Source organism: Pygoscelis adeliae, unplaced genomic scaffold (genome assembly GCF_000699105.1).
Source record: "Pygoscelis adeliae isolate BGI_AS28 unplaced genomic scaffold, ASM69910v1 Scaffold168, whole genome shotgun sequence".
Classification (NCBI taxonomy): Eukaryota; Metazoa; Chordata; class Aves; order Sphenisciformes; family Spheniscidae; genus Pygoscelis; species Pygoscelis adeliae.
The window spans coordinates 3941563-3954703 of record NW_008825566.1 but is presented as its reverse complement, the minus strand read 5'-3'; positions in this window follow the sequence as shown (position 1 = coordinate 3954703).

Below are 13141 nucleotides of genomic sequence, written 5' to 3'. Positions count from 1 at the left end.
AGCGTTAAGACCGGCGTTAGGTGATACTTCCTCCATGTACTCTCAGCATCTCAGGTTTTCTGAGAACAGCCTTCCTGATATCTTTGGCATGTAGATTTACTTTGTTGTACCGTTTGTCAATACAGAACGTGAATATTCTACCTAAGTTATACCTATCATCTTTTTTTTTCTCATCCTGAGAAGGGGGAGAGAGAGGGCAGAAGAAAAGGGGACGACAGACATAATGTAAGACTAAGTATCTCCCGCTATTAGACTGGGCAAGATCAAAGCAGCATATCTTGCCTTAAAAAAGCAATGAGGTTGAAGTTGGAGTTGTGTTTTCAGTCTCGTGCAAGTTTCTTTCACCTGGACTAGAGAGCCCAGCCTCCTGCCCAGACCGACCGTCTCACTCAAGCAGAAAGTTTCTTACGCCCCACAGAACTGAGTTGGTTTAGCTTTGTCTGATATCAGCACCCCAGGGAAATGCAATGTCCTAGACAACCACTGGAAGTGTCCTTCAGCCGTATTTTCTGCAAACCTCACGCTCATCCACAAGCTCTATGTGATCTTTTAGAAATTTGTGCAGTACTTGAAGAGAAGGAATGTGATTACAGTCTACTGGAAACCAATGTAGGGAGCAGAGAACACAGGAGAGCTTGTGCTCACAACGGACACTGGTGCTGAGATTTCTGCCATGTTCAGACCAGTAGCTTAATACCCAGCTGTAACATATTAATGCACTCTAGAAAAGACATAAACTCGTACAGCACCAGAAAGGCACAGAGACTTACCTCATTGGAAATACGAGAAAATGTTACTCATGGACATGGTTATGCAGGAGGTTAACTACAAGAGATGTGGAAGATGACAGAAGATACCTATCTTCCATTTGTTGAGGGTAGGAGAGATCTGCTCCCAGAGCAAGAGTATGCAAAAAAAGACCAAGAATATGAACATGTAAATATTTTTTTAAGTTCAGATTCAGTGTCAACGTGAGTTAATATATAGGAATAAAGTGATGGGAAGGCTATTTCAGAAAAATTGGTTAAGCTACATTTCACAACTTTTTGGAAAAGTATCTCATTTGTGCTTTTGTATTTCTGCTCATAAGTACATGAAAAAACTGTGTCACTGCTAGGGGTTTGCTTTTTTCAATGAAAAAGTTTGTGTAAAACACATTAAGTAAGGATCCCATTAGTACTTTTCAAAAGATGTAAGTTAGAACGCTGAGTAAATTACATGCCAAATCTATAAACTCAGTCTAGGTCTTGTTAAAAAGCTGTTTTACTGCACATAGATGTTTCCACCCAACAGATATGAAGTAAGGTGCTTACACATGTGGACACATGCTGTTTACTAACCCTTAATGATTCCCATTTTGCTCAGATTATCCCATTGTTGCTTTTACCACTCTTACAGAAAAAGCTGGAAGTGTTGGTTGGACCTCATCCTGTAAGTATTAAATTAAATTTTGGAATTCCACTGTAAATCTGCTTCTTCAGTCATTCACAAATCTTAAGAATTCCTTGGAAATTGAACTTTTGGACTGAATCCGTTTGATTCATGCACCTGCCTAAGGATCTTTCTATCCTTCCAATCTAAGTCTAATTTAGAAAAGAAGCCATGCTTAGAGGAAAAAAAGCTTAATTGAAGTTTGGACCTTTTTAATAAATATATACATAAAAACTGTGTATGTTATGTACACACCACATCCAACATGTAATTAGCTGTTTATTGACAGCATGACGAAAATTCTCATAATCTGAAAATCTGAAACAGATTGCCACTAATATTGAATAGTATGTTATTTTTTGGCAGCTTTGAGTACTTACTATTATTTTTATTACTATTTTAGGGGGCTCTGAGGTTGTCAACATTGTCCAAAAAGATAGAAGAAAGGTAGATGAACAGGACTTGCCGGGGAAAGGAAGCACTTATGGAGAGATATCCAAAGACAGAAACATATACCTGGACTATGACAGACCTGGAGGAAAGCAGGTTTGTGAGTTATGAGCCTAAAAATAACTGAAATTTTTCAAATGGAAAAAGAAACTCAGAAGCCAGGCATCAGAGTGAGAAAATGAAGCAGGTACTTTAAGATTTATTGGAGTTCAACTGGAAAATGTGAAGTGGCAACAAACTGTCACAAAACAATGGAAATGTGACTAAAAGTGGAAGAACGAAACAAGAGGGATACATGGGACAGAAAGAATGAGTGATATCAAAACACACACCCCCTGGAAGAAAATCACCATGATTCTGCCAGGGGAAGAAAAGAAAAGCAGGTTTTATGCAAAAAATCACAGGTAATGAAAAAGTGGAAAACACAATGAATGAGACAAAGAAGAACTGTCCAGGTAAGAAAGAGGCAGAACAGAAGAAAGTATTTTTACTTTCTGTAGAAAGTAAATGTAGAAAGAAACGTAGAAAGTGAGGAAAGTCACAAATTCTACAAGGAAAAAAACAGAGATATTAGAAATATGGAAATTCCATATTCCAAAATTCCATAGAAGTATGGAAAACTTACTTGTCCTATGAACTAAGGAAGGGGATGGACAGATTTATCCTCCAGCCTCACTGAAGAGTTTTAATGAAGAGCTAAAAAAACCTATTGTCATTCCACATTATTTACAAATAAAAAATGCTAGTTCCAGCTGGCCTTGAACCTCAATCAGAATGTAAATTTTTTTTTTTTTCCGTTTTGTTGATTATTCACACTGCACCCAAAGGTTAGAGAGGGAGTGGATGTGAAGATGCAGCATTTTCCCAAACCTGAAAAAGGATACATCTGTAGTACAACTGGGAAGCATGACTGAAGTTTGTGAAGATGAGCCTAAGCAAGCTTTCATCCTGTTAGGTTCAGTACCAATACCAGAGAAGATTGTCTAGTACAGACTTCAATGTAGGAGACAGCCATGGAAAATATACAAGGCTGTACTGACGTCTAAATCTTTGCAACCTGACTGCTCTTGATGCTTCAGACAGCTGGTTCAGTCATACTCATCTGACCTAACACCATCAGAGTACAGTACAGACATACCCAAAAGCAAATGCCAGAGGGCTTCAGTGGAGGTATACTTGGAACTATTACTTCACATAATCAATTACTGGATATCTGTCCTTATCTTTGAGACACCGTCACATTGAAATGCAGGACCTAAAGGTAAATGTAAGGTAACTGTGTGGCAATTCAATGTAAGTCATAACAGAAAAAGGTCTCAGAAAAGAACACCTGCAAAGAGACCTTCAGATAGAGACGTCTCTTTAACTGAGTATTTCACCGAGCAGGCATTTATAGACATTCTTCAGTTTCCTGGAGAGAAAAAAAAGCTTTATAAACGTAATCAATTTCAAGTTTAAAAAGTACTATCTTAGTCTCTGAACTATTGCGGAAATGTATTTTTAGTTTTTTGATCAACTGATGGCTTCCACACATCTCTTAAGCACTTAATTACAAGTCAGGAAAGAAAGTCCATTTCATTTGATACCTATTAAAGTTGGTGAATGATTTAAGGTGAAATGAAAACACTTAAAAGCTACAAACACTTCTTACCTTTCCCTTCAAAGTTCTGGTGTTTAAGCAGCTCAAACAAGTAATTTATCAGCTGTTGAAGGTGACAAAACAGGGCTTCACTGATGTGAGGGAAAATAACAATCTCGTGATTAAGACTTTGAACTGGGAGTTATGAGACATAGCTCTTAGCCCCAAATTCCCACAGACTTTGTATGTGACCTCTGCAAGTCATTTCACTCCTTCATGTTTCTATGCATCTGTAAAAATAGGAGATTTAGTTCTCTCTCTCGGGAATTCTTAGGAACCAGCATGTCCAAAATGGTATGATACTGGGCTACCTTTGTAATACTACACAATGGCAGCAACATTCTTGGGCATTAAAATTGGTCATTTATCATGTGAAATTGTACCTGCCACACGCTCAGACAATTGCCAGCCATGACTTGGGAGTTGGATGGCCTAGAAGCTCTCCCAGAGTAGCCTCTGCTTTTAGTATTATGTTTTAAGGAGAGAGTATCAGTATCAATAGGAGAGATTCCATCGCATTAGGCCAAAGAATGGTCCTTATCCTGTTGGAGGTGTTAATGTAGATTCAAGCCCTACTTTTGCTTATGTTACTAAGTAAAAAAGAGCCCGGGAGAAAGCATAAGCACTGGGTACCCACACATTTCTGTGTAAGGAAAAAGCCGTTTCTTTGGGCCTGAATGTAGATCAGGTACGTGATTTTATGTAGATTGCATTTTGTTTAAACAGATGTGTTAGACACACATTCTCTCTTCTTTCTTACCATCCTATAATAGCGTAAAGATGATTCAAATTTAGCAGACCCTTGAGGAGTTGAACAATATAATGTAAACAGCAAAGAGACAATTAAAGCAAGAGCCTGAATGATACTGTGACAAAGGAGAGACAGGGCACTGAAGTGCAAAATTCCTTAAGAAGTTAAAAAGCAAACAGCAAACCGTTTTACTTGGCTTCTTCCAAGATGCATACATTTAAATATCAATGTTAATAACATTGTAACACGGAAGCAAAAACCCAACATGAAGATAGGCTGGGTGTAAGGTCACTGTGCAAAATACAGGAATGATACTTGTGACTGGAAGCCTGGCCATCAAGGGCATGATGGCCCTTGATGGCAATCCGATATGCAAAATATACTGGTTTGCTCCTCTGTCTGAGCTGGCAACCACTGTATCCCATACAACTGGAATGGTCTGGGGTTTCCCCTGTTACTGTTGCCACTGCCTCTTTGCCTCCAACCAGTTTTGTGTCCCCTGGCACTTTCTATTTCACAGTATAGATTTAAAGTGTGACCTTTTGCATTTGAACTTCTATTTCTGCCCTTCTGAGGAGGAATTTTGCAACTCTTCATTGCATGTAAAAAAAACATTTCATGCATGTAAATTCATGGGTATTTACACCCAGGCTTACTCCATCAGTGAATTTCCCAGGAAAACAAATGGTTCGGCACATGCTATTTTTCCTTTGGGAGTCCCATCGGCGGTGAAAGCAGTGACAGCTGCTGCTTGAAACAAATTTCTGTGCATTTTGCTATGTGAAACCAAAAAGTGCAAACCAAAGTGGCAGGAGGTCATCTTATGATTCTTCTCGTTCACTTATATTACTCTCAAGCACTCCCCATGAATTAAATTCCACAGCTTCCCTAGGTAACACTGATTATTACTTTACTAGAAAGCTTCTATTTTCAGAATATTGGTTTTTTCCACCACAAATTAGAGGCTGATTATTTTGTGCTCCACTGATGGAGCTTCTTATAATCTTTCTGTAACAATATTTTACATATCAAGAAGTTATGTCCATTCAGCCTTCCTTCTTTTAAACTCAACAAATCCAACTCTTTCAATATTACATACCTGTAAGTCATGTTTTCTAAATGTTTTTGCCGTTCTCCTCCACTTGCGTATTAAAGGTGCTCAGGTCTGGACACAGTACACCTTCAGCAGCAGGGCACACCTTTCCTGGATTGTATGACAGTCCTATTAATACACCCCTCAGAGATCTCCTTTTCTTCCCTCTACCTTCAACAGTATCACTTATCTTGTTAGCTTAGTACTGGTTTATTAGCCATGCTAAAACCCCATTGTCTTCTGCAGTATTTCAGTGGGTTATACTCCATTTTATATTTGTGCATTTGATTTCACTTTCATAAGTGCAATACTTTATACTTGCCTTTGCTGAATGACATCATGTTAATTTACAGTCCTCTATGTATCAAGTAATTCTGTCCTTTGGGATGAGGCAGGTTCAGACAAAGAGTAAACTTTGAAATTCCACCAATAAGGTTGCTAATAAAAATGGACCAAACAGACCCCCAATGTGACCCTACTTTGACATGAGAGAATTGATAAGCACTCCAAGTCTACCTTTTTAAGCAGTCTGCTTTCACTTCATTGCATGATTTGCTTAAGTTTTGATGATAAAAGTCTTACTTAAGTCAAACATATATGTAATGCCGTATCCATCTTCTGCAGACCAGTTACTCAGCCAAAGGAGGAAATCAGAGCAATTTGATAAGGGTCATTCCTGAAAACTCCATATTGACCTTCATACTTGAAGTTTAAACACCTGATGAATAATAGAAGCTTGATGAATAAAGTTATTGCAGATATCAAAGTAAAGATGACTTACAATTCCCCAGGCCCTCCTTTTTTCCCTTAAATATGGTTCCAGGAAGTCCTCTCCTATCTTCTAATAGCTATATCTCCATGATACAGCTGTCTCTCCTTTTCTCCAAGAAAACTGATCATGGTTTACAGATTGTTTTGACTGGATCCTTAGCTTCAACAGGAAGCAGAGCCAGGCCATACTGACTTGAGCCAGTCATTGAAAGAAAAACAAATACGCTTACATTACTATCTGGACAAAAAACTGTTGGTATGCTGGACAGGTCTAAGTGTTCAGAACCTCCTGTTTCTGATCTCAGTTTTCTTTTTCTATTAAATATTCATTTCTTAGTATTACACAATTCCCCTGCATAATTTAGCTTTGTAAGATAATTGGAGAGAAGAAAAATATATTCAAAGGTAACCCCCTGGCGCTGTCCTTAAACAAGCCAAACATTTATGTGGAGTCAACTTGTCTTGAAGTATTTTTCTGTTTCTGCCTGGTTTTCTTCAGAGAGCATTAAACAGAAAACCTTACAAAAGCTAAATATGAACGTATTTTGATGATGTTTTCTTTAGAGTATTTTCAAATTCAAATAATCCTAAGATATCTGGATCAAATAAATTTCAGTGCATAGCATCAATTTAAAAGTTTTTAATGACTACCTTCAGTAATTTTTTTCTGAAATCTCTTTTCTTTAGCAGTGATTTACTTTCTTAGAAGTGTTGTTCATTTACATATTTATATTGTAATTGCACACGTTCCCAGGCAGTTAAGAATTTTCAACCTTTGCACTGTCCATGGCATGTGTTCACACCACATCCTCAGCTCATACTTGAGATATAGGTGCTGTGTCATCTCAGTCCCGGCTCCACTACAGAATTCCAGAGTTCCCAGAAAGACTTACCCTTCAGGGTAACCGATGAATAGGTTTTTTTCTCCATTTTTAAATGTGTATTTAAACATCTCCACACGTTACTCTCAGTGACCTGGAAAGGGGTATCCAAGTCCTCATACTAAGACTGATAGATCAATCTTACAAGCTTAGCGTTAACTCCTAGATACCCGTGTGATGGTGTAACTCTTACTGAATGTCGGCTCAAAGTCTGTTGGCTCTGCTCTAAGCAGAGATGAGCTTGACAACTATCCACAGTGGAGACTCTCCTCAAGGGTTGCCAGAGTTCTAATGCAGTGTGCCACTATGACTGAGCAGGTTCCATCGTAGACACGGCATATATCATTATCCTGTTTAGCAGCCTTTTCAGATAGCTTTGCTCAGCTATTAACATGATCCTCACTTGATCCTGTGAAGACAAAAACACCCCTCTTAACATCCTGGTCATGGAAGGATGGCCTAGGTATGGGAGACTAGGCTACATTCCCTAGGTTAAAACAGAATCACTTGGGAAGAGGGGAAGCTATAGGACTTCACAGACACTTTATCCAAAAAAGTGGAAGCGGCAGAGAGAGCTCTAAGTGTGGATTTCACCTGCTCTCCTGAACAATGTTAGAACCTGAAAGGAAACATAATCACGAAAGGCAATGTGGTAAACTCCACTGAGGTTCTGTCCTGCAGTCCTAGTCCTGATCATTACCCAGTTTGTTTCCGCTGGTCTTCCCCACTGCAAACAATTTAATTAAACCTAGGGAACCTTTGAGAAAACTAAATGAACACTGCAGTTGGTGCACCAAGATAACTTTGCCAAGTGAATGTGGAGCAAACTATGGGATGGCTGAGCTTCTTTAGCTCCAACAGAAAGTCCAAAGACTGGACCTTCAACAAGGAGAGAGGACAGAAGGCTTCATAGATAACTCTCTCATAGAGCCCTTTCTGCTCTTAATAAGGATCTCTCCCATAGCACAGGAACATCAGTACTCTAACACTGACAGACATCCAGTATTCACACTGAAATAGAAAGGTTGAGTGGACTAGGATAGGTAAAGAATTTTTCATCAGATCAGAGATCAGAAAGAGATGCTATTTTGAGATTTGTTCCTGACAGAGCAAAAAATTCTGACAATGTGATGTGAGAAATCCCAGAAATGTGCATACTGAATTTCTGATTATAGACCTGGGAACATACTGAACAGGGATTAAGGTTAAGAACACCTTAGGAACAGAAAGCTCTGCTTCTTACATTAAAGACAAAAAATACGTACTGAAATAAATCAGGATATATATATATATATGCAAGCACACAAAATCAGGACAGAGAAATTAGGATCCTGTTCTCAATCACGACTCAAGTAATCCACCTCATATTTAAAGCACTCAGGAGAGGAATGGGCAGATGAATATGGTGCTTAACATACCAAAACCAAGGACTTCCGGACTGTGAGGAGTAGACCTTGTACCACACTATACGTTGATACACTTTGGTGTTGTCAGTTGTCACTTGAACATGCCATCTCTGAATGTGAAAGAGAAATGCCCAGCACATCTTTCAGACAGAAGTTTTGAGACACTGATGAGCAGAATTTCCTTCTCATCAGTCTGAGCATGTCTTCGAGAAGTGATATATTATGGTCTTGTAATGAAAATATGTAGAAAGAGACATCTTTTTGCATAAAGTGGCTGAGTTTCACTGTCATAGTCAGGTATTTCTCAACTTCTAAAAGTACACCATCGGATTACACAGTTCACAGCTAGACCTCAAAATAGGTGCTGATAGATATAAAAAAACCCCAAACAAAAAAACAAACCAAAAAAGCCCTAAGGTTGTTTTTCCAGGTATTACAGATGAGAACAGAGCTCATCATAGTAGGAGGATGACTGACAACTACTTCATCCAACTTTTCACAGCCTGAAATGAATCCTGAGGAGAAAAAACTCTAATAGGTTTCTTCCCTCCCCACCCTCCTTTGAACTCCAGGGGCTATTTAAATATAGGTGATTTTTTTTGTCTACTGGCCCTTAAAATAAAAAAAAAAAAAAAAAAAAATTGAAGAGCCATAAAGTAGCTTATAGAACCTGAGCAAATTGGTCTTAGAAGCCAGTCATTCAGGCAAAGGAGTCCTGGTCCATCTCAGATGAGCCATCATCACTGTCAGGTCTTTGCTAAAAGACAACTAGTCCAAATAAAAGTAATTTGCGTTTTTTTCTGAAAGACCAAATATTTTCAAGTACAATAATAAAATAACAGTCCCCTTCATATACTGGAAAATAACAGAAGTGGGACTACTTTCCTGAATTTGAATTTTAAGCATAAATGCCTTCTCTTGCAAATCTAGGATGAATCACCATTGTACTTTCTGCTTGGTAGTAAAGTGTGTACTGTAAATGCAGAAAAATGAGTTCTATGGGTTCCAGTATTGCAAAGATCCTACCAGGTGCTTAAAGAAGTTACTGTACAGAGAGCCCTGAAAGTTGATGTGAAGACTATGGGACCAAAAGAAAACAAAGATAATTATTGAACACTGTAGCCATGCACTACAATATTAAAGACTCCAGTTCATATTAGCATATAAAAAGATCTGATGAAGCTGAGCTAGTCTGTCATCAGATGGAAGAGAGGCAGAAGGTAGCACAGATGGTGAAGACAGAGGAAATTATTCATGGTTCCTCGCCACACCTTGAAAGGAGCTACTGAAAAGATGATGTTGAAAATTAAGACCAGAAGGCATAAACCCTCCTTTATATTCCAAAGGTGTAAATATGTCCTGAAGTTAAATAGGCTTATGGTTTGAGGATTTGTCTTTTATAGAAAATGAAAAAATCAGTATTTCTTTTTATCTTTCAGAGTAAAAATACCTGAACACCAACAGTTGACTCTTGAGTCTTTAAACAAATGCAGAACCTCATAAATCCTGGCATACTAAATCAACACTCATGAACATAAGTCTTCAAAGTTTGTCTTTCTTCAGATTACTTCAAAGTAAGACCTAAAATGTCCTGTACATTACATTATTTGCAGTGCCATTCAGACGTACAGCATCAAGCATAATTTACAGAGATCCATGAGGAAAATTAACCCTTCCTGAGTGCAGCCTTAAAGTTCTTCTAGAATCTTAACAGACTACTTACAAAGCAGATGAGCTGACAACTGTGCTTATCTTATGAGCAAGCATTGCCTGATTATTTATCAGGAATAGTTGTAAGGAAACCAAGAAGCAGATTTTTCCCCCACTTCATAAAGTTTGAAGGTTCTTTCCATTGGCAGATATAAACTAGTGCACTTTTTTTTGATGTGTCCATTACCATCCACGACAAAGATATCAGATAAAATATATTTTAAAACCAGTTTTGTGGACTGTGGATATGTACATCCTGTGAATTTCCCAGGACATGAGGAAAAGGATAGAGAGAGAAGTGAGGAAAAATTGATTGTAGAACCTAGACCCTACCTAGGTTGTAAAACCTTCCTAGGGTAAAAAAAAAAACAAAAACCCAACAAACAAAAAAACCCATGCAAGCATAAAACACTACCCACCACCACAGTAGAACAGGATTTTCTGCCATTGTTGAAGTGGGAAAAATTGCAGTGTACAGCAGTTCTGAGGTTATGAAGAAGTTGAAGAGAAGGTAAGTTACACTGTCAGCAACCAAAGCCCCAACTACCAGTCAGGTGGCAAGGCAGAACTGAAACAGTTCCAAGTGTTCTACACGATGTATTCATGCACTGAACATGGTGAGTGTGGCAAGACAGGACATAAGCATATCCAGTAAGAACAAGGGAAAGCAAATTTACTTAGTCCCAAATGGCTGGCATGCCAAAGACATTCAAAGTTAGAATCTTAACTTTTTGCCAAAAAGGGAGAGGACCACAAACAGGCTGCAAGGTTTACAGTCAAAGAGGAAACATGAAGAGGATGGAAAAAAAAATGCTGAGTGATGACAGAAAGCTAACTTAATAGTAATATTCAGTTTAGATTTCAGGACTTCTCATGGTTTAAATGAACATAAAATAAAGGGGCCTCTGACATCAATAAAAGTCCAATTTGACTGGCAGATGAAAGCTCAGGACTTAATTCTTGACTCTCCTAGAAAATATGTATAACTCTGTATTCTACCATTGATGAGGTGGGAAAGGATTTTTCTGGTGTCCAAAATGAGGCTAGTAAAATTTTGCTGCCTCTCAAATGGACTATGACAAATTCAGAAAGATCTGAAGGCGCCGGGATATGTAAACAGATTCAAGAATATGTATTGCCGTTAGCCAAGCACAAACCATCACATTATTTCAGAAGAGAGAAATATTAAAAAACAAAAAAGTTAAATCTCTGCTGATTGCTTCCCTGTAGTTTCATTAGTGAGGAAAGGCAGTAAGGCATCACAGAATTTCCATTTTATTTTAGCTTTACTGTTCCCCACAGTTAATATTTTATGCCTGTGTTTTTATTTCTAGGTTCTAGGGACACATACGAACCATTCAAACTTTGTTCTTTTGTTTTCTATCATGAGAAATCCCGGACACAAGTAAAATCTTATAATGGACACTATTATTCCTCTCCTCCCCTTCTTTCATAAACAATAAACACATTGTACTCAAGTAATGATACACAGACACTGGTTTACTTAAAAAGTTAATTCTCCAATCCAGGTTACTTCTGTAAGAAGCAACGAAGATATGTGATATCAGTACTCAGAAAGGAGACTTGAAAGACTAAAGAACCCTGTACACTGTACTATGTAATGGCAACACTAAGAATTCACATAACAGAAAGTATGCTCTGTTGCTAGAATCCTGTCTTTAAAAGAAATATACACTAACTCTCAAATCCAACCTTTTGTTACACAGAACCTCACACAACCTCTCACCTATTTTTTTTCTCTCCAAAAGACCATGTTCTTCTAAAATATTCCAAGGGGTTTTTTTTCTTCCACTTCAGAAGAAGGTGACCCTAAGATATGATAAACTAAGAGAAGGAAATCAGCCAACAGCAATTGTTTTAAAAGTTTATCCAGTGTCACTATCATAACAAAACATGCTTTGGGGAAAAAAGAACACCTTTTAACACTTAAGGCCCAAACATTTGGTGTTGCAAGTATCATTCTTATTAAGGAACTACAATCACTTATGACTGAGAAAACATTGCTAAAAAACCTGTAGCTCTGAGTCTTTATGTAAGACAGGGCATAAATTTCTGAAACAAAACTTAACTAAAATACTAAGTGCATCACAGGACCCGCAAATGAAAATACAGATGTTAGACTCAAAGCTCAATAAAAGAAGAAAACCTCCTCTATGATTAGTCTTATGTTTTACCACAAAAGAATCATTACAGTGCCAGAAGCTGTGCTAAGCTGCAATGCACACACACCTCTATTAGAGAATTCCATGTGAACACTTTAACAAAGCAATCATAAGCTACCTAAGCATAAGATCAATGAAATAAAACAAGAAACACACTACAGCAAAAAAAAAATCAGCTCTTCATCAGCTTTAAATTGCGTTTTGACTTCTGTAACCTGCTCCATTTGTTAACCAAAGGGCAGAACATACTGCATACTCAGTTTGCATGATAATGAAAAAGTCATCTGGATATGGATTTGATGTATGGATTTGATGGGTGGACTGTCCAGTGGGTGAGGAATTGGTGAGATGGTCACATCCAGAGGGTAGTGGTCAACGGCTCAATGTCCAGGTGGAGACTGGTGACGAGTGGCGTCCTGCAGGGGTCCGTATTGGGACCGGTACTGTTTAATATCCTCATCAATGACATAGACAGTGGGATCGAGGGCACCCTCAGCAAGTTTGCAGATGACACCAAGCTGAGCGGTGGGGTCGACACACCAGAGGGACGGGATGCCATCCAGAGGGACCTGGACAAGCTGGAGAATTGGGCCTGTGTGAACCTCATGAGGTGCAACAAGGTCAAGTGCAGGGTCCTGCACCTGGGTCGGGGCAACCCCCACTATCAATACAGGCTGGGGGATGAAGGGATTGAGAGGAGCCCTGCCAAGAAGGACTTGGGGGTACTGGTGGATGAAAAGCTGGACAGGAGCCAGCAATGTGCGCTCGCAGCCCAGAAGGCCAAGCGTATCCTGGGCTGCATCAAAAGAAGCGTGGCCAGCAGGTC